Source organism: Struthio camelus, chromosome 10, assembly GCF_040807025.1.
Source record: "Struthio camelus isolate bStrCam1 chromosome 10, bStrCam1.hap1, whole genome shotgun sequence".
Taxonomy (NCBI): domain Eukaryota; kingdom Metazoa; phylum Chordata; class Aves; order Struthioniformes; family Struthionidae; genus Struthio; species Struthio camelus.
Genome location: NC_090951.1, coordinates 5388480 through 5411825, shown reverse-complemented (window position 1 = coordinate 5411825; position 23346 = coordinate 5388480). Strand labels below are relative to the sequence as shown.

The 23346-nt window shown below is 37.3% G+C and overlaps 1 protein-coding gene across 2 annotated transcripts in view; it reads left to right on the top strand.

Moving 5' to 3' along the window:
• CDH13 (cadherin 13) overlaps nt 1-23346 on the top strand; it is a 505047-nt gene that overhangs the window by 210029 nt on the left and 271672 nt on the right. The gene's annotated exons all lie outside the window — the stretch shown is intronic.

The window sequence follows — 23346 nt, the reverse complement described above, 5'->3', positions numbered from 1 at the left end:
TTTGCAACCCTGTTTGTGAAATTTGAAAGTAGACTGTCATTTGTAGTCTATAGGAACAAAATGAGGTGGGCATTTTTGTACCTTTAAGTATATAATGAGGCTTTAAGAGTTTAATGAGGACATATTCTTTTTGCCTAAACTTATTTAAAGACCAGCTGGTGTCTTTTATCATCATTAATACTATGTCATTTTGAAGTCAATATTGCTCTGTTCTATTGACCTGTTTTTCTTTCAGGGTCAAATAATAAAAAGTAAGAATTATTTCATTGTAGTTGTTGATTTGTTGTTGAACTAAAATGTTCAGATATGGAAACCTTCGATTTTCTTTTGCCTGTCTTTCAAAAGGAACATTTAAGTTTGACCTTTTTTTTCTTTAAGCAGTCAAAAAGAGTCAAGTCAAAAATCACTTTTTGCCATTGAGACATTGTTTAAACAAAGGCAAATAAAAATTCATCAACTGTCCTGGTGGATTAATCTACTTTCTGATGTGGTGTAATTACATTAACAAGATCATTGATTTTTAGTTGGACATCATATTCTTTGTTTTCTAAGCCTCTTTATGAAGCCATGCAATTATATATTTGGCATTTAAATACATGAATTATGTCCTCTGTATAAAATGTTTACATGCATAATGTGCTCAGACTTGCATACTAACAAATGTGTACATGCGTATACAGACCTATGGCAGGCTTACATATTTTCTTGACTGTTGGTCAATACTGTTTCTCTTATCTTAATCTGTATGATGTTACTGTGAGCATGTATTGTTTCTATTGGAAAGTCTTCCAATTTCATCTTCACCTCTGCCTTTATGTCAACAAATATCAATTGCGTTGTTGTTCCTCTGGATCAACTCGTTCTGCCATGTAACGCGCTCTCATATTTCTGAAGAACAGGTGAACAATACGGAATGAATATTTAAACAAATTCTATTTAGGAAACGAAATGAATTGTGCAAATATTTCAACAGTTTGCTAATGTGTTATTTCAGCAATTTTAGTTTGAGTTACAGTTTAAGCTGAGATGTAACAGACTTTGAAAGCTGGTCCTTATCACTGAGTACTTCCATGGAGCGTCAGTCTGTTTGTTAAGCACGTGCTGAAGTACTGCACTGTATCACGGTGCAATGATGTCTGACCTTAAGCACCTTGAAGCTCACAAATTCTCCTATCCAAATGGGAAAGGACTTTTGATCAGACCTACCTTTTTGGGAGATTTTAATGGGGGTGGGGAGGAGGGGGGCTCGAAGGAAGCATGAACTAAGTTGTGCATGTGCATATCAGGTTTTACTTTAACAATTTTCAATACAAATTTAAGGAAATAAAGTACAGTTGTAAAATAAGCTTTTCATCTAGGTTCAAATTTGCCTATTTTTACTGTATGATAAGTATCTTTACGCTGCTTCAGAAGTTTTTCTTTTCATTTCTGTAACATATGCAAGAAACTATTAAGCTTACATTTTTAACTGAGCTTGCTGGAGATGAGAATGGATTTTGATAATAAAAATCTGTACAACAATGAAGTTCAGAAATTGAAAGTAGTAGTGATCCCTCTAATCCAATAACATGTGCCTTAATATATTTTTTACTTATTAGAATTACAAAAAAGAAAAAGAGGAAATGTAGATGTAGCTAAGTGTGGATAGAACTTGAGAAAAACTTGAACTTGAGAACTTGAGAACCTGAGAAAAAACTTCTTCACTGTGAGGGTGACAGAGCATTGGAACAGGTTGCCCAGAGAGGTGGTGGAGTCTCCTTCCCTGGAGATATTCAAAACCCGTCTGGATGTGATCCTGGGCAATATGCTCTAGGTGACCCTGCTTGAGCAGGGAGGTTGGACTAGATGATCTCCAGAGGTCCCTTCCAACCTAAACGATTCTGTGATTCTGTGAACCTGAACTCAGTAGCTGTATTTTAATTTAACAGAAATTCATGTCCAAACCTGACTTACAGTATAATGCAGGTTGTTTCATGAACATGGAAGCAATGAAGACTGGTTTCCTACAAATGTTGGTTTCCTGCCATAAACCCAAGTTCTCTTACCCACGTGTAACAGCTCATGCACCATGTTGCTAGATGATCCCACAGCACCCTCCGCATCGCTGGTGGTATTTTCTAATTTTTCTAGTTTCAAACGGGGTAAGAAAAAGCATCTCCTGGAGCTACAGTTAGCCTGACTGGACAGCCAAGATACATGTGCAAAATGGGAGCTCTTCCTACCTGTCTATGTTTGCAGGCATTAGTAGATCTTTTTTCTTTATGTGGCTATAATTTTCATGAAACTTTTGGGAACTTTGTATCTTGGAAATTTTCTTCCACTTTGTTTGAAACTAGCCAATAGGTTTAAAATGGATTAGAGAGGGCTTGCCTGAAAGAGGTCACGATCACCTAAAATGCTATTTATTTAGGAGACCAGACTGAAAAAGCATGCATTTAATGGCATTACAGCCATTCCCCAACAGATTATTTTCTACTTGGCAAACAAAACCCTTAAATATTCTTAAAGAAGCGCTTGTTCCTGATGGGATTGGATTAATGGTTACATCAGGAGTATTCAAAGAACAATGTCTGCAATGGGGAGCTCTGTGATTTTTGTAAAGGAAAAACTGTAAAGATCTGTGAATTTTATCAGCAATAAAAATTAATGAACAACGCAGAGCAGGCTCAAATAGTATAAATAGGAAAATGTAATAATTCAACTTCATCTATTATTACTGTGCGATTGGGCTTTCTAATCTGAATTTGCCAAGGGTCGCTGCAACATGAAAATTAATTTGAATTAATAGAATCTATTAGTATGTGTTTTTTTTGGAAAAAAGCTTATAGTGATATTACTGATTTTTTACCTTATTTCCCTCTGAGGATCTTAGAGTAATTATTATTTAATAAATGATCTTAAAGAAAAAAAAGGCATGAAATGATCCACACAGTTAACAATGCTTTGAAAAAATAGAATTGTCCATTAATGAGAAACCTTAAAAGTAGGCGTTTTGTTTCCTTTAGTGTATGACTGATGAAGGACACTCTTTGTAAGTAGTAGTAAATAGATTTTTTTTTTGAAGATTTCATAAAGATTGGTAATTTCAAAGTTTCAGATAAAAATATACAGGTGTAGTTAAGAGCCACTTGCTTTGAGTTCTGAACCTGTTAGCTGCTGCTGAACATGTACTCCAGTTCTTTGTCTTGATGACAAGAAAATATGCTTTGACCACGTTCTGTTTTGTAGAAAACTTTCCTATCTCAAACCATCTATTCATTCTGGGAACAAACTAAGCAGTTTTGCAGTGATCATAATTTATATGTATGTAATTTATATCCTATGGAGACAGGTACAATGCAAAGGTCTTTGCATTCTAGCGCAATGTTTACTTGCAGCAAAAGTAAGAGCCAAAGATGATCTTTTTCTTCACATGCTGTTCAAAAGAGCAGTTTTCTAAAATTCTTATTAGGCTGTCAGAGTTAATTATATTTATAGAATTGGACGGAAATATTCCTATCAGCTTTTTAAATCAAGGGCTAGTGGTAAAATACATCTAGGCAGCCATTTTTCCTTCTTAATCCTCTCAAGGAGGGACTCCCTGCTGCTTGTATAATGAACCATGTGGACCCTCATGCAGTAGCTTTGAAAAGAGGAGAGGATTGTATTGAAGGGCTAGGAAAATTATTTCATTGCAAATAATTTAATAGCAGAATCTGCCTTTGTTTTCGGTCATGAATCAGCTGCCAAAAGATTCTGATTTTCATAGTTTTGTGTGACAAGCAAATGGCAGATAAACTGTTAACATGAACAAATTGACTTCCACCAGAGCTTCAAGAGGACTCAAGGGGGTTGCTCCAGATCCCCAATATCTCTAAAAAAAATTAAGTCCTGTTCAAATCAAATTAAATGTAATTTTGAGAAACAACTCCTAAAGCTGTATAAGCTACTAATGAAAAGTTTTCTAAGGATTTCAGAAACTGCTGTGTTCCCTGCAAGGGAATTTAGGGAGGCTGTCACACTGTACATGCTCTTGGTGAAGGAAGGGGGTGTGAGTTTGAAGGAATATCTGAAACTGAAGTGTCAGAAGAAATGGGGGTAGGACAAACCAATAAATGAATAGTATGAGATAGCAAGGACCAAAGGATCTTGAGAAGGGATCACGCGGGGAATTGCTGGACTCATAGCTGTGACCTTTAACTACTCACAAGTGTTGATCTCGCTCCCCCTGGAATGGTGGATGTCAAATAGCCTACTGCTCCTTTATAAAAAGGAGTCTTAGGAAGCCTTGCAAAACTTGAAGTTCTACAGCCCACTGAATATGACTCCCCCACTTGGTAAATTAGTCAAAGCTATAGCAAGCACTAGGATAGTTAAACTTATGGGTAGACGTCAGGTGGAAGAGTTAACATGGCTCTTGTGAAGGGAAGTGATAGCTCCTAAACATATCAAGATCTTTGAAGGAGTCAAAAGTGTCGATAAAATTCTGATCAATAAAGCATACTTGTTTTTTTTCTACAAAGAGGGACTGTTCTCTTTGGCTAAAGAAAAATTGAAAAATAGCATGGAAATACATTTAACAGGCAAGATTTTTCCAGCAGCTTTTTTTTTTAAAGGGGTCTATACAGTGATTTGTGATCTTTGACATAGTAATAAATGATCTGAAAAAGGAGACAAACCTTGAGGTGACAGATTTTCCAGATCATACAAAAGCATTCATGAGAATGACAAGTAATGTGAAGATTATAATGTTGCAGAGGGATTTAACAGTCCTGAGTGGCTGAGTTTGTCGATAACTGCAGATTAAGCATATATAAAACTCAGGAGAAATTTTGGAACCACTGTGGATTGGTGTCTGAAAATGTCGGCTCGGTCCTTAACAGTGACCAGAGGACAAATGGAAAGATGAATATTGTATTCCTGTCATACTGCCTTAAAAAGGATGCAATAGACTTAGAAAAGCTTCAGAGAAGGGCAATGCAGATGAGCAGGGGTAAGAAAAGAAGAGATTAAATAGGGTAAGGCTTCTCAGGGTGGAAAAGCAGCAGCTGATAATGGATGTGTGACAGTGCTCCGGAAAATCATGAGCTATGTGGAAGCAAATACACCGGGAGTAATTGCTCACTTGATGAGTTTCGTAAGAGCTAAGGCGCTTCCGGTCTGGCCGTCCTGGTATCGTTTCCTGCACGTGGTTTATCACGGAGTTGAAGGTTATTTTTTCCTGCTCTTTGTGAACGTAAGAAACACAGTGTGAGAGGATCTTGGGTAGCTGCAGAAATGCTTCCCTTGCATTTCTGTATTCACAAGTTCCAGCTTTTGTTCTTGGAAACATGATTTTTCTATTGTGCAAATGTATCTGGAAAACAGAGAGAAAGGACGAGGAACGTCTGACTCATTATTTATATTCAAATATTGCTTTATTATTTATGGAGTCATTTTGCATTTCAGAAACGCAGGCAACTTTAGAAACGAGCTATTTCTGAAAGCAGAGAGGTGCCGATTACGAAGTCCCACCTCTTCAGGGGAACTCGGGTGCCTCATTTCCCTCAGGGCGAAGGTGTGTAATCTTCATTTAGGAAGAGGAGTCAAGCAGTTGTTTCCACTGACACTTATGAGCATTTGGGCATCTCCAGCTCTCCTGTAAGGTAGATTATAACGTCTGATTAATGAAACAGGTAGAAAAATAGGGTGGTGGGCACGAGCTCCTGGGGCTTACACTGGTCCCTGTGGAGAAGATGTTAGCTGCTGGGCACTGTGCAGCAGGCAGAGGTGCTCCAAGGCAGTCCTGTCCTTGGCATTGCTTCTCTGGGGGAAAAGTCCTGCCCTCTTTATTAAGGTGACCTTAAATTAATTTGCTTCCTTCCTGCCGTTTTTGTCCATGAGCGTGCGCTGACAAATACACGGCATTCAGGTAAAGTCGTCCTAAGGTGTCAGCTGTAACATACGCAGGAGGCATCCCCGCAGCTGGGGCCATTTGAAATAGGCTTTTTGGTTGGGTGATTTAAGGCTTCATTTCCATCTGTTCCACCATTAGGCAGGGGAGAAGGGCTAAATGTAACGTGTTTATTGTGTAGGTATGTCTTCTCCTGGAAGCAGGGACAGGCTCGTGCTGCGTGGGTTACGGGAGCGAGGGGGCTGTAGTATATCGCGTTCAGTAAAAAACAGTATACTCTCTGACGTCCATTGAGTACCCCAGTACGCTAGCTATGTTTTTATTAGGATGTGGTAAGAGATACATCAAAGGTAGTGCTTTAAAATACTTGCGGTTCCTTATTTTTGGAGAAAAACTGTAATATGACAATATCATAATCAAGCCACAGATCATCGGACTTATGGTTGTAATGGGAACATAAGCATTGTTTTAGCTGCCTAAAGTGAAGTTTTTATAGGTTTACCTTTCTGAATACAGCGTGCCATGGTTAGATTTACTAAGTTTACTGGCTACTGATCAGTAAATTTAGTTTAAGGCTGATGTACTGAATTGTCAACGTCAAGTTTCCAAGACAGGCCGAGATGGCAGATCTGCAGAAGCAATCCTAATTGAAGGGAAATCTGTTTTCTTGTCCGTTGATTGCTCTGGCTGAAGTTGAGATGAATGATTTATAATTGAAAAGACTTGGCTGTTCTTCCTATGTATCAATTCTGAAACCCTCTGTGCTCTCTGCACTGGTTGATAACCCCAGGATTGCCTTAAGATCTTTCTGTATTCTACTTCTACAGGTACATTCTGAATGTAGCCATAGAAACATAGATATTAAGATAATTTTCACTATTAATAAAAATATTTAAATTATTTTTTAAGTCTATGATGTACTGTTGACTAACTTGCAAAAAAATAAGTAGAGTTACTAATACCATTAAATCTTTTTTTTTTTAACTTTATTTGAGAATTTTCGTGCTATGCCTGCAGCTTTAATTTTCAGTAAAAATTAAAGAATAAAGTCTGATCCTGGGGAAACTAACCTGCTTCATTAAGCTAAAGGTTTGTTTTACCTCGTTTCTTGTCTACTACAAACTACAGTTTGTTTCTCAGACTTACGTTCCCTTAAATTAGAAAAAAAAAAATTACATATCCTTTAAGTATACTTCTGAATTCTCTGTGAAGCTGGATACACTCTTGCACCTTCATTACGATTTATTTCTGCAAATTATTCAGAGAATCTCCAAATATTTTGATTCTACTTTTGTGTGACACTCATTCTAAATAAGTCCTGTTCTTTTTGCCTGAACGTGCAATTTGAATATTACTATATTGTATATATAGTAGTATTAAAACCAGATGCAGTATTACGAATAACATACTTTATATTTGTTGTTATTAAATGTTTTGGTCATTCTATAACTGCTGTTTAAATGAGTGAGAAAACAATCTATTTGATAAGAAATAGTGGCTGACCCTTTTGTTAGTTCTAAATCGTATGAATAGAGTAGAAATCTAAACCTATATAAAGTGATCAAGTACAGATAGTGCTATGTGTTAAAAAGGTGTTGAGTTGAAGAAACGCCTGTGAAGCCTGAGTATATTTTTGATTTACACCTATATAATTGAAGTCAATATGGCCGTGGATCATTACGGATTATCATTTAATAATGTTGATTAGTGTCAGAAAGAAGCAGTTAGTATGAAATGAAAATAGCCTTGAAGTTAAATCCTGTTTTCCTTTTAGGTGTGGATTCTATTTCTCTGTATCAGGAGTGAGCCAATGCTCGGTTATGGCTGTAAATACAAGGCTTCCTTATTGGCTGTGCTTTGTACAGGATAGAAAACCAAGGCCCAGAATAGCTGTGGCTATTTCTAAATCCTGAACGTTCGTATTTGGTTTCTAATGATGTGATGGGACTGTAGTTACAAAGTACAGCTGAATCCTCTCTTTACGCAGCATAGGTGGAGCACGTCCTTGTTGGATTGTTTGTTTCGTCAATTGAAAATGGTATTTTAGCTAAATTTCTATTTGTTTACCTACATTTCTATTTTATTTCTATTGAAATTCCATCATTTTAGGATGATTTACGTGTTTGTTAAGCATAACGTAATAGAACACTGATATCAGAGAATTAAGGGAACCAGAAAAAAAGCAGTTTACTTGGTGCAAAGCACCTTCCAGACTCTAGCATCAACCTCCCGTTGCTGGCTGCCTGGAAACGGTAAGCCCTGCAGGCACATCGGAGCCGTCTAAAGGTTGCTGCAGCAGCTATATCATTCTTGGTGTGCAACTACCTCCTGGGACCCGTTGTGCCAGTGATTCCCAGAGCACGGTTCAAGGTAGCTTTGTTCACCTGGAAGCTGGCGTTATCTCTTACAGTAGCGGGGCCACGCTAGACCGGATACTTCCTAGTAGGCAATTTTGAACAGCTTATTTAAGACAAGTTTAAAATTGCTTCATCTTGTTCTAGTCGGATGCAGCAGAACCTCCTCGAGTTCTAAGCCCCACTAGAAACACGATCCCCTTGCTACAAGAGGGAGAATTTCTTTTTAATGCATGGAGTACTTTAAGCAAATATTCTGCTTTTCTTTTTCAGCTGTGGTTTATTCAGTGTGAAGACTTTTGGATTTTGAATCTTTCCGTATTCTTTTTTCTGCTCGCTTGACTAAAGTGTTAAACAGATTTTTTTCCATACTAAGGGCTACATTTATATTCTGCAAAATGTAGAATTCATAGCTGCTATCAACCAAACTTTGGTGTATCTAACAGTTTAATAATTTAACAACTCAAACTTTTTCAAAATCTTACTGGTAGCTTCCTTAAATTGTATTTCTTGACTTTGAACAATGTTATCGTAAGCATCTTATTTTTCACAGGGAGAAAAGACAATACTGTTACAGGTGGAGGGAGAGGGAGAAAAGCCTTCCTGTATTTAGTTACAAACGGCTTTTCTTTTCTTCTGGAAAAAATAATATTTGCAAAATACTAGTAGTTAAGTATTAAATATTGATAATTCCGAAGTTTGCAGGCTAATTTTAACTAGCAAGTTTATGAAGTGTACTGGGGACTTTAAAAAGAGAGACTTGATCTATTTCTGTTGTCTAGAATTTTTGTTTCTTGCCTTCAAGCAAATATTGGGCTAAATCCAAGTGTTTGTTATAGGATTTTGTGTATATTTACCTTCTAGTTCTTTCCTCTGAAAAGAAATTTTCTTACAACTTCAGGAGCAGAATTTCTGTTCTTTGTATTGTATGGGTTCTCCTTGAATGCTAAGATTTTAATTGGTAATAGTGGGTGATGAGAGTCTGAAAATGTAATTGTTGTGTTAATGGATTATGATTGAATTTTATTTTTTATCTGTAGGCTTAGATATCATGAATTATTGTCTTTTTGAAGGTGAAAAGGCATAAGCTATGTATTGATGGACTAGGTTTCACAGAAAATCGAAAAACTCATTCATATATGAGATAAAAACAGAGATAAGTGACCAAGAAAAATGTTTCTGAAGCTGATGAAAGAGCTGAATCATGTTTTTTACGTGACTTCAGTAACACTTGTTAGGTTGTTTAGAAAGTTATTTTCTGAAAAGAATATAGTATAGATAGACTATTACTGCATTCAACCTGGAACTTCATGTAAAGGTCAACTTATATTTTGGGAACATTTCTTACAGTGTTTATAGTTTAAGCCTGTTTCTAATAATTATTAGTTAAAACACCCAAGGATTACCCTGTGTAATCCTTGAGGAAAAGAGGCTATTACTCAATCTTGTATTAAACCATGATTTGTTGAATTTCATATATTTTGGTGATGTTACAGCCTTTGCCAGAGTGGGCACCACTGGTCATAAGAACTGTAGCTTGTTGTTATTCTGTAGTAGGTTTTTTGTTACATTACTATTACACAGTGGTTTTGCTGTTGTAGGTTGAGAGAAATAGAAAGATCTTAACTTTAATAGATTTATTAATAACTTGAATAGCTAATAAGGCAGATCTTATTGCATGAAGTTTCTTAATGAAAGATACCATGTAGCAGTTTAAATACAGTGCAATTAATCACTCAACAAAGTTAGCGTTTTGTGTTTCATTAGAGTCTTAATTTGTGCAAGATATATATGATCCGTATTATTTATTCTCAAAGAGATATCGGCAAGTTTTGTTTTTAATCTTATAATTGCCTATGAGAGCTAAAAGCAAGCAGTTGCCTTTCCAGCGTTTCCATGTTTTCAGATGATTTCTAGAAGAGCATTTTCTGAAATGTTTGGAATTTTCTTTTGAAATTAACTGTTAGATTAATGCAGTGTTATATTTCTTTGGCATTATAGTGAGTCAGTTGCAATTGGTATATTTAAGATAATATTTGATAAGTAGTTCATTGTAATAAATCTCAGTATGTTAAAAGAATAATTAATTAGCAGTTTTATATAATGTATATCCTGTTACGCAGACTTAGGCTTTTTCTAAAGTCCAAAACCTCTAATAATCTGGGGTATACACTACTACTACTTTGTGCTTTATTTCCATGTTAAACAATCTGATCCAACAGTACTACAAGTTTTGATATGCAGTTTGGATTAGCACAGCAAAGTAAAGTAATAATTCATATCAATATACTGTGAACCAATAGCATGTGTTTGACTTGCACCTTCAAGCCTTTAGGTGCCTGTTACTTCCCTTGTCAACTGCCCTAGACTGAAGTGAAACTGCTGAAAGCACTTTAATGCTTGCATTCACATGTATTAAACTATATCTCTATATAGTATATACGCAGGCCAATTTTGTGCACGCATATGTGCACATGCTTATGCATACCTATTTATATGTCTGTGTCAATAGCAGGAAAGGATAAAACAAGACACAGTTAGAATGAAGGCAACTTTTGGCTTGCTGAGACAGAAAACGTAGATGTTATGCATAAGTAGATTTTTATGGTTCACCATATAGTATTTCTAGAGAAGGAAATGGTAAAATGTGATGAACGCGTTATCAGAGTAACCCAGAGTGACTATGTTCTGAAGAAAATAAAGTCTGAATAATTGAGGTTCTTGTTGCAAAATTGAATTCAACAGGTTTGCAAGTGCAGAATTAAGTATATTGAGCCATCTTGACACAAAGAACGTGAATAATTTTTTGGTCGTCTCTGTTTTTGTGGCAGAGAATCTCTGGTAGCCTTTATAAAAGTTATCAACCGCTTAAGTCATTTTTACAGTGTATGCATAGAGAGAAAGTAAACTCTTGAGGTATGCCAGTAAAATGGAACCACGTTGATTTCATGATAGTTTCTAGGAATTTGTGATGTATTTGGTCAGTTTGTGGAGTTTAAAAATTTAGCGGTAGCTTTCAAAAATACAGTTCCAAAGAGCTTATATGTTTTTGCCAAGCACCTTGGAAAGAGTAGGCATTCTGTTTTCTGGTGCGCTTCAAACTGCCGGTAACCTTAAATTACCACATTTTTAGTATGTGGTATCGAGAGGTATAGAAATCTTGTACTGAAAACTGCTAGGCAAGAATTAAAGTTTCCATGGAATGAATGGCAAAGCCTCCACTGGAAATAGCAGGGTTGGAGATTCACCCTTACGCTTTTCTAGCTACCATAGTAACAATTTTACTTTATGTACTGGTTTTGCTCAGACCTAGCAAGTTGTTCCATTTTACTCTGTATTTACTAACGTGTGGCCGATGACAGAGAAGAGAAAAATAGAGTTTAGCGATAGCTACAATGTAAAATTGTTGTGAACAGATTGTCTTTGGGTCTTTATAATCGATTTTTATTAAGAAAGTTATTATAAAAAAATTATTGCACTAATATATAATACCTTAATTGAATAGTTCTAAAACACCTTAATTTTAGTTTTTAAAAAGTTATAATGCTTTAGATTCAGGATAGACTGACTTTGTTTCATATTAGAAGCAGTCAGATATATCAAGGTAGTTACAGCTTTCTTTCAAGTAAATGACACGATTTATCTTTGGCTTCTGCCACTTCTGTTATGTGTTAGATCTCCAAACACAACCTGTGTAGTGAGGGCCTGAATAGACAAAAGTTATGGGAGACTTTCTATTGAACTTGAATTAGAGGATGGCTAAGGTGTGTCATATAATGTCAAATGGAAGCATTTGCTGAAACTAACTTTAAAATGTACTACATTAATAAAAAGGCGATAAAGGAAAAGAGGGAGATGGAAAAATGAGTTACTGGGTTTTCAGGGATGCGTGGTTTTTGACTTTGGATATGCCTTTCACAGCTTTTAAGACTTCTTTATTGTTTTCTTGTCTGTAAACGCAGCAAAAATAGCTCCTGTTATGTCTGTCTGTTGAAGCATTTAGTATTTCCTAACAAGTGACAAAACAACTTAGAGATGTCTGGTAAAACTGAGTGTCGTGTACTAGTTGTTTTGTTTCATCTGTTCACTCGAGGCCCTCAGCCAGGCAGTAAAAGTTCAGCATTCAAGAATTTGGATGAGGTATTGGGCCCAGCCATACGAGGATGCATGTTTATTCATAATGCTTACTTTTTCAATGTTATTTCAAAATTGTGATTTTTTTTTTTCTTGTAGTTGCTCAAACTTACTTGCCTTCTTGTTTAAGTCTTACAGGATTTCGGAAAGTCATTTTTGCAGTCCTATAGTGCAAGGACAGCTTATTTAGATAGAGTAGGCTTTCCTGGGTATCTGATTCCCATGCTAGAGTTACTTTACTGGCTTGCTGTTAGGCAGCTGTTCACAATAAATAGCTGTTTTATTTTTCAAAAATTATTACAAGAGCCTTATGCTTACTATTTTATTTGGTTGCCATGCTAGATGATGCAGTGTATCTATTGCATATATTATTGCAGCTAAATTGTTGCGTGAATCTAGAGAGCTTCCAGGTTTTAGAAGTTTAAGATTCAAGTTTAGAAGATATGTTTTATATTTTGACAATGATTGGTCTGGAAGTCATGTATTCTTTGTAGCTAATCTTATCTTGATGATTCCATAATTCCCTAGCATGATTGCATGAAGAGTGATATATAGAAGAATGTAGGGCTTGCATTGCAATGATCATATAGTCATCTGAAACCTTCTTAAGAGACTAATGCCACTCCATCACTAATTGTCCCTTCACTGAGATGTTTCCATGTTGAAATCTGTAGTTTAATACGTTGCATTTCTACTTATAGCAAGAGAAAAGCATTTAGCAAGGTTAAAAATTGACCCTTTTAAAGAATAAAAGTGAAAATCCGAGATAGTGATAGTGTTGGTTTTTTAACTGTAAGGTTGCTAATATTTGTGATATATATTGTGAATTTTGATCCTTTCTTTGGGGAAAATAGGAGAAGGGAATGAAGGGGGAAAAGAACACATTTTTTTATTGACCTAAGAAATTACCTTGAGCATAATGTGCAAATCACGATGGGGAGACTGCAGACATCTCATGGTACTTTGTTGGTAAGGCTGTCACTGAGAAAAAAGTTCAGAACACCAGGGCTGGATAAATTCGAAATCTGAAACTTTGAGAGGTAAAGTTAATTATGGAACCGCTAACGAAACTACTTTCAATTAGCGTTTTTCCTATTAAAAGTAGACTAATAAGGAATGATGTCATTAAAACTCTTATCAGCCCCCATCTGGAAAAATAACAATTAAAGAAAGCTGGGGTGTCCTTTGGAAATAAAAGACAGGGATCTGAAGGTCCCAGAAGAGGGGAGTCGATACTGCCCATGGCTGCCTGGCCTTGGCGAGTGAGCTACCTGCGAGGCTGTTGTAAGGACATGCACTTTCAGCAACCGCTGATCCGTTTGCTGGTTGAATGTGATGCTCTTCATTTCATTTTGTGCAGATCCCAGACCTGTGTAAGTGCTCCCTGGCTGGATAATCGTGTCTGCTGTGCTCTGTGCAACAAACTTGGTAACCCTCATGGAGCCATGAAATGCCAATTTAAGGCTAGCTGTCTTAAGAGCTCTCATTAAGGCTAGCTGTCTAGTGGTAGCATTTTCACCCTACTGCTTTCCCTCCCCCCTCCTCTCGCTAAAGAGAATTCAGTGTATCAGGGATAAAGAAGCAAGAGGGACATAGCACAGTTGGTAGCATCTGTGCAAGTGAATAAGGAACAAAGATGGGGAAATGAAAAACAGCATGTGGGAGAAGAATGTCAATTGAAAAGCACAAAATAGGGGAGCCAAAAACATTTCCGAGAATTAAATATTTGTGCATCCAGGTATCTGCCTATCCAGGGAGGAGGAGGTGTTGTGGTGTTACAGGTTGGACCTCGTTGGTTACGCTCTGGGGCTGCGTGAAGCGAGGCCTCCGCAGGACTCTGCTTGGCCTTCGTGCGGCGCTGCGTGGTACCCGAGTCCTGCAGACGGTGGAGGCTTCCTTCTCCCTGGCAACAAATTTAAGATATTCTGATTTAGCTTAAATCCTCTCTGTGACCTCAGGTCAGGCTGAATGTCAGGTGAGTAGGTGTTGTAGGACTGAAGTGTGAGTAGGACTGTTGCCTTAATTACATACATTATAAGCAGTCATTGCAGACGGGTCAGGATGGGAGTTGGAGGGTGCCTTTATGGTGCAAATGAGGAGGATAAATCTGACGAAGCTTCCCTCTGGCGCCCTCAAATTCACTCCTCGTTTTTCCCCTGTTGTAGTTACATATTCCCACGTATCTGGGTTTCCAGTAAATTATATTTTCCCTGCCCTTTTCCAGCAATGCATTAGAACAAAATCAAAAGTAGAGTAACAATATTTGTTACTTTTTGTTAGGGCATTGCAGTTACATGCGTGTAGGTTAAGTTGTTGTATCTGTTTGTGCTGACATTATTTGTTAACTTTGAGGGCCAAAGTCAGAAGATCCATCGTATTTCACGTTCAACACTTTAAGGTAGTTTTCTGCCCCGTGTTTCTAATAATGTTTCCCTACTTACCAGCTGTTTTGCATTGTCCTATGACTGTTGGTCATTTTTAAGATGAAAAGTGCGATGTACCCACTGGTATGAATTTACATGAGTTTGGAAAATGCAAATTAAAATCCTTTATTTACAGCATAAGGAACCATAGAGCACTGATAATAATAAAAGTATTAAGTGCTTTATCAGATAAAAATGATTAAAGTTTTAAATGTCAGAGATATCTGTCAAATATAGCTGGAGTCTGTCCTTGACAGAAGTGCCAACATCTGCTGAGATGCAGACCTGTGACCTCTAGATAAGTTTCTACACACAGAAAAATATTTATCTTCCTACTATGACCTTCCATGCACAAGGCATGAGCCATGGATTTGTTTCCTAGGGAACTAGTGACTGAGAAAAATCTATAATTAGATCTGTGGGTTGTATGCTACAAATGGGAATTGGGTGCTAAGCAGGTTCTTAAAGCATCTAGAAGAATTACATTGATTTCATGTAATGGAACCAAATAAAAAAACCCTTCATTTTTTAATACTTTTTAAAATATCTTTGCTTAAAATATTTAACATGTTTTCAATAGAATATTTGCTGTTCCTCCAGGTTTGTCTTATTTCCGAAATATTCTCAAAAGTTAGAGTTTGGCCGATTGTTTGTTACAGCAAAATAGAATTAGACACAATCTTCCGAAAAATTGCTTTAAATTAAACTGAATCTTAATTTTCAAGAGTGTATTGAGGTGCATCATTGTCGCTAGCTTCATTTTTCTCACTTTTACTACTTCTGTTCAGTTCTTCAGGTTGGCTCTGCAACCTCAATTTCTTATTCTACAATTCCAATTACTCCGCCTGGTTGGAAGTTCCCACTTAATCCAGATCTTGATTTCTTTCTTTGCTGCACGCATGGATCCAAAAATAACATTTGTAGCTAAGTCCCAGGGGCAGTAATTGTAGCTGCAGGGAGAGGAAGCGACTCTAGTTTTTCTTATATTCCCCAGGTAGCCCAGGGCAGACTTCGCTAGACCTTGTCAGCAGAGTATTTTAGCTTGGGCACAGTGCAGTGCTGATGTTCCTGTGTTGCTCCCAGCTCAGTGTTAGATCAGAGTGCCTTATGGATGCTGCAGAGATGGCCTGGAGTAATAAATGAAGACTTTGCTCTTGCTGAGGATAGCACTGTGGAATAGCTGAAAAACAATACTGTAAACCAGTTCAATTCTTTTTTCACCTACTCCTTGTAAAATTTTAATTCCATGTGTGGTGGTTGCATAGTATGTGTATTGTCCCATGTCCTGAATCTCTGCAATTAGAAAACCATTAAATACCGTCTCTGCATTTCTGCCTTTTTAGATCACAATTATAGATCCATAAATCCAAAAAATCCTTTTATTTTTATCAAGGACAATCTTTGAGATTTTCTTCATTTATTATTAATTGTCAATCGGAGTCAGACTTTTCCTAACAACTAACTACAGTTTTGGAGCTATTCCAGCTGGCTGTCGCTCAGAGACAGTGGTCCTCAAATTGATTCAGCTAACAGGGTTTGTTGTGAGTTAGTAACTTAAGCAGCGATTAAACTATGTTGATTAAATGGCTATTGAAAGGCCAGATCAGCCAGTGAAATATCCAGGCCTTCTACAACAAATAATGGTTCTAGGTGCTTTTCCTTTGAGATTACAAAAGCCTGCGTTTATAAATTCTCCGCTGTCAGTGTACGGACGTTGTTATGTACTGACTCCCGGGTCTGCAGATACGTATCTGAAATCAGCTATTACTTAGGAAAAAGGGAAGTGAACGTTATTTGTAACGAATCTTCTTGCTTTTTATAAATTAAGAACTAAACAAAGCTGAAGGATTACCTGCTAGAAAGGATAATGCACGTCTCTGTGTGTTCATAGCGTTGTTCTCTGGTGAGCAAATGCTTGCTTTTAGCTACTTATTCTGGTGGTTAAATTCTCGAATAGTGGATTTGCTGCAATAGTAGGTGAAGCCTGCAAGCCCAGCACTGCAACTGCCTCAGCAAGGGGAACTGCTGCATCTGTATGCAGCTATGGCAGTGAATCTCAAGGTAAAGGGGTCCGCCAGTGCACTGGGGACTTCCACAGGCATAAATTCACTTTGCTTCATTTGGACACCTGTGTGTCATACTAAAAATTTGCTCTGAATTTTGTGAAAGTCGATGTATAGTTGCAATCAAAAGCCATTATGTTAGACAGGATCACTGGCCGAATATCAAATGTGTTGTTTGGGTTGATTACTCTAAAAAGACTTCCAAAAAAAAAAAAAAAAGGCATTGTTAGTGAAATGACTTCTTCAATTTCCAATATCCCACGTCATTTCTATACATTACATATTTTGCTGAAATATTTGTCTGTGTAATTTATTAACCTTGCTAAATTTCAGAAGATTTCACTAAGGAAAAGAAAAAAAGTAAATCTATTTGCAGTGAGGTAACAAAACAGTAGTTGGTGTAGTAACCTCTATGCCAAGCATAGCCTCAACTCGCAAGATTCTTGAACGTGCCATCTACATTTCAAAACAACACAAGTTTTATTGCCTTCATGCATGCACCTTAAATTACAACGGTGATACCTGATAAGAGTATTTCTGGAGTTTTGTTTGGATTGCTTCACGCAAAGAATATTTGCACCGTTTTCAACTCCCAGTCCAACAAACATGCATTGAAACTATGCTATATGTATGTGCATTAATTTTCACAAGTATTACACTTTCGGTAACGTCTTCATGACAAAGCTCATAGTTAAGATACTTTAAAAAAAAAACAAAATGAATTCAAGAATATCAGTATATGACTTTTTGTTTTCATAATGCATTTTAGTTTCAACTTTTTTTTTATTCCCATGTTACATTTGTGACTGCTGGTATAAAAGCTTCCATATTCAAGGCATTTGTACACCTAGCACTCAGCCCTTGAGAAATTTTATATAGCTATTCAAAAGGCTTCAGTTTCTTCCAGTGTTTATACATGCGTTGTTGTGATAATAATACTTGTGTTCTTGCTTGAGGAACTTTGGTCCATAATTCATAGACTGCTGTAGTCCACAATGGAGTCTACCAGAAGAAATACAAAGAATGCAAATATGAAATAATGGCTCCTCCTGTAATAGTAGTTCTGCCTAGTAGATGCTGCCTTTTTAACGTGCACTTTAAAGTGCAAAAAACAAAATACTTTCCGGTCATGTTTCTCCCAGTTAAAACTGACCCTTGGGGCTTTGACATAGAGCAAAGGCAAAGAATCTGAATAAGCTTGAACAGGAAATAGATTTTAAAGTTAAAATAGTTTGAGTTATGGCTTTCTTTACTGAGTTAAATCAAGTGCGTTATATATTTTTTTTCCAGAAAAATGTATATAGATATTCTTATTAGGATTGTCAACATCAAGTAAAATATTTGAAGCAGATGATACAGAAGCAATATCTATTGTACAAAAGGTATTTTTTTCTAGTTCACTAGCAAAAAAATTTGCCCTGACATTGACTGTTTTCCTTTACCTTGGCTGTCGGAGGAGATTGGGTCACAGTGTTGTACGTTCTGATTCGAGCTCAAATTTCCCTTTTTGTTTTGTGCCTGTGGTTTTCAGAGTGCCGCTCCACTGCAAGCACAAATATTAAAATTTGAGTGATTGACTTGCTGGTTTAAGCTTTGGAGTTAAAGAATATACTCTAGGAGATTTATATAGCTTTAAAAATCTTGCCTCACAAGTAGACTGGAGATTGAAAACTGATCTGGAACCATTTTTGAAATTTAGGATTGTGAGATTGTCTGCTTTGTGCTATTGCATAAGCATCTTGGGCTGCTGAAGGTTTATTCTGATGTTTTCTTGAGTTTTGCAAATATTGTTCATGCTCCATACTAACTTAAGTTATGTTTTGAGGAACATGCTACGTGGGCGTTTATCCAGATGGAAATCTAAGCTCAAATTTGACCATTCTCCCATTGTCAAAGAGTAGGATTCAGTTCCCATAATTAAAGTAGTTGTCTAGGGTTTAATTAGTGAAGATGGATGCCATGAGACCCAATAGTTTTAATATATTATTAAAAACAGCAAATGATGGAAATTGCTTTCTGACCAGAGTTTTTGTATGTTAGCTTACAGTAACTAAAAAGTATCTGTTGATTAGTGCTTTTGAATAACAAAGGGAATATTTTGGTTTTGCTTTGATTGAAAGATTATTTGAGACAAAGTAGAAGGAGCAAATGGCTGCAAAATGTGATTTTAGTATGGCAGGACAGGAAGTGTGTGTTTAAATGTTTGTCTGACACTTACATAATGGACTAAACCCATTGTTTTGCTCTTGTGGAGCACTGTGACAAAAGGAAAAGCAGTAGTTCACCTTTAAGTATTCCATGAACAAGTTTATATTCTAGGAAAAAAAATCAAACACCGCTCTCTTGCTAATGAATATATAAATTTCTCACCTGCTGGTGCAATGAGTCGTGGGAGATAGAGTGTTCATGGAAAACCTGGCCCACAGGTTGAAACTCGGGTATCGGGGTGTAACGCTCCAGGAGCTGCACTGGAGTTGGGGCCAAGTATACCTGTCTGAGGGTGGGATTGTTTTCTAATTAAAAATTGACAGTAATATGATGCATCTCTAATTCAGACAGTGTCAAGAACTAAGAAATTGTAGAAGTGGTTAAGGCAAACAGGTCTTAACCAGGAAGACTGGCCAGGATTGGTGCTGTTAAGGGCAGATTTGCTGTAGTTGCAGCAGTGTAAAGTCTCTGGGGGTAGTATGTTTTTGGGGGGGTGCTTCTGTCTATTGCTCTCCTTCTCTTGAGAGCACTCTGATTTACTTTTGTGATAAAGCCACAACAGCAGAGGGATCACAAAGCCGAAATGAGTTTCGCTGGAAGGGATACATAATGTCAGCTGAAAAATAGCGCTTGTTAAATATGTCTTTGCCATGGCTCAGCAAAAGGCAGATCCTGCCAGCTAATCACCATTCTGTTTTCTAGGAAATGGCTTTTAGTACAGCAGAATCATATGTTTTTTGCCATTTTCAAAAAAAAGAAATGGTTTGTCTAGGGTGCTGTTTATGCGTTTCTGACAAGCTTAGCATGACTCGCTTCCAAGTTTTTGATACATTTATCTTCTAATGCATCTTTGACATGGGAAAGTGTTGTTAGCCCCTACTGAGGTGAGGAAGTGAATTATGTATAAGGCTATATCTATATGTTTCTTTGGGTCCTAGGTAAGGAAGTATTTGTTATTGTGGGATGCTAAGTGTGCATCTCCTCAGTCTATCTTATCTACCCTTGTAATGTCAAGGCCCTTCTAAATTGTGATACCCCTACCAGGAAAAATGGAATATATGGAGTCTGTGAGGCCCGTTGAGGTATGCCTGTCCTGTCTGCATTCGCAGTAGGTAGGTGGTTGGGTCTATCCTAAGGGGCAGACTATGTCCTAGCAGGACACTCAGATTTCCCAGAGGTCACCTCAAACCTGTGATGGAGCCGCATATTCGTGTCCAAACGGTGTGGGCCCGTAGGGTGCTTAGGCCTGCATCCCAACTGTAGTATAGATGGAGTGTGAATCCTAAATCTTTGAAGATACAGTTAGACATCCTGGCTTTCATTAATAACGATTAATGTATTTTTTGCAATTTGTATTTAACTGCCAAATTTTGAGTCATCTTTGAAGATGGCTTATCAATACTGGTACTGGGCAGCTGAAGCTGAACAAGTATTAGCACATAAAAACACTTCCATCAAAACCTGAAGTCAGGATTTTGTAGATGTTTCGGGCACCTTCAGTAGCTGTTAAAATTATGGACAAGGGAGAGATTAGCATGTTGTAAAAGGAATTCAGAATTTTACCAAAGACCAAATTTAAAACTATTGCACCAGATGCTCTTATTTGTGAAATGCAGCTGGGCTCTGTTTCTGTTACACGTTAACAGTGTTTGCTCTGTTCAGTTCCAGGGTCAAGGTGGGCTGCTGCGCCACAGACAGTCATTGCCTTTGACCTCTGCTAGCTTAATTGGACAATTTCCTACAAATGAAGAGACTTTATATGTGGCCCATAGGCTCTTCATATGGCGCAAAAATTTTTGGTATTGGAAGCGGCAGTGAAGTTTCCAAAGCCACGAATGAGTTTTGGATATCAGTGTTTTGTCTAGGCTGCAGACTGTAGCAACTGTGGAAGCCAAGCTGCTTTCTTAGAAATGTAAATAGGACATCCTAAATTAAACATTTTAGAAGAAATCTGGCCATGTTTTTTCTCTGCCTGTAAATTGAGAGAGCATGATAGTTTAATACATTGTAACCTAAGAATTTTTCATATGAACAGTACTGTTTCAGTTTTCAGGATAACAGTCTTGCCAGAGGAGATGTCAGACAATCCTCCTGTTCTTCCTTTTTTCGTGTTGAAGCACCAAACCATATGGCAAATTAAGCCTGATTTTTATTAAAATTTTCATTGTACAGAGCTTAGTGTAAATTGGGAAATGCACTTTCTTTGAACTATGCAACCATTATATAAGCATCTTAATTAGGAGATGTTAATGTTCTTGTTATATTCCTACCGTTCCTGGGAGTATGTAGCTCCCTCTTGTGGCCAAATAAGCATTAAAAAAAAAAAAACACACTTTCTGAAAATTACTTCTTGTGTTACTACTATTGCTCTTGAACAGATGATGCAGTGGTACATGGAGCATCTGTGACCTGGGCTTCTTATTGCTTCATGGAGCATTAGTCTCTGCACTACCCAGATGCACCGATGCTCTGCTCGTCTCCAGGACAGCTTGCTGTTCTGCTCCCTGCCTTGCTCCGACGAGTTTCCTGCTTGGCAGGATGCTCCTTGGAAGGCTGCAGCAGGACACAGGAGAGACTTTTGCGTCTCCCTGCTCCAGAATTCAGTGGGGACGTATCCTGAAATTCCTTCTTCCTGGATAGATAGGAGAAAAGAGTTGGCATGTTCTCGCTTGCATGGTGAATGTGGCCACTTCCTAAAGTTTTAAATAGGCTGAATGGACTATTCAATCTTTCAGAAAAACTCTACTTTCTTGCACCTCCATTGGTATTATATGCTGTATGTTGGAGAATGGTTGCAGCTAGAGCCGCGATGAAATATGGGATGTGTTGTAGCTTCAAGGGGTGCAGCTCTTTTAGGCTTTGCAGTAGGATATCTTGCTATCCAGTTCAAGGTTAAGTTCTTTGCCAGATTTGGAGTTGAGAGGAAATTTTCCTTCCAGATGGTTTGGCAGGGATGTTTTTGTTGTTATTATCCCCTGCTTTTCTATCTAGTATGAAGTATGACCTGTTTATGATTATCTGGGATTTGTCTAATAAATTACTTTTGCACAGTATTGATACAGTCCATGATTTCTCCTACTCTTTTTTTCTGTGGCTTTTTATGACTGAGCTTTTGGCCTTTATTGGGTCTTAAATTTGCCATAAGGATTTGGAAAGTGTTTGGCTGTGGTGGAAAGGGCTGTTCTGTAGACTCCTCTGAATTTTTTTTCTTTTTCTTTTTTTTTTTTTTAATGCTGGCCTGTAGCTGACTTTGAGGCCTTTCAAACCACTGTTCTTGTATTGGATGGGAAGGTGCACTTATCTTCCTTGTAGTAAATCTCAGAAATCAGGGCAGAGGAAGAGCAATTCATCTTTTTCCTGCAAAAGTGAGCAATGATCATGTTGTCGTAAAATCGTAAACAAAACTCTATAACACATAATGAAACACACACAGAAAAACACATAATTTTAGGCTCGATATAAAAATATCAGAGCCGGACCCAAATGAACTGAACACCAGGGAACTTTCCGGTAGCAGCCATGAAGTTTCAGTTTCATCACAAAACCTGAAGTCACAAAGTTGGTTTGCCTCTTTCCACCTGCAGCGTCAGCCGCTTCCCTGGTTTGTCATGACATCCTCAAAAATACATGAGAAGAAAACTGCATCCAGTAGTTTTTGTGGCTAGGAGGAGGGGAAAAGAAAGGTGAAATAGTTTTTTACTTTGAAATTTCTTCCTTCCCCAAAGGGTTTGAAAATTGAAACTTTATCTCCAAAACCTCTGATTTTTTTATTTCGTATCTTGTAATTAAAATAAAGGAATAATGATTACGGGGTTTAGTCAAAATCTCACTGCCCAGTAATCTGCACACCAGCTTTGCTGAACCCACAGCAATAGGGCAACAAACACATATTTCCTCAGGGACATTATTAAACTCTCTGCATATTTATTATCTCAAAATGGGAGCGGGTCCAGATTTCTAATACCACTTTTTCCTTCCTCTTCCTGAGCTATGATTCAGACCAGCATATAAATATTTGACTTAATGTTTCTGCGGAAACATTAACAATATAAAATTGATAGGAACAAAAGAACACGAACCAGCGGTGGGAAGGAATGGCTTGGCAAGACTGTCGGCTTTAAAGGGCAAGATTAATTTATAATCCTTCTAGATTCTGGCGTACAAATACAAATTTGCAAAGCATGTATCTTGTAACAGACGTTGTGTAGCTCTGGAAGTTCACATAAACTACTGTCACTAACGTGAGACAGCCTTGAAATTGGATTTTTAGGGATTTTTTTTTTTTCCACATA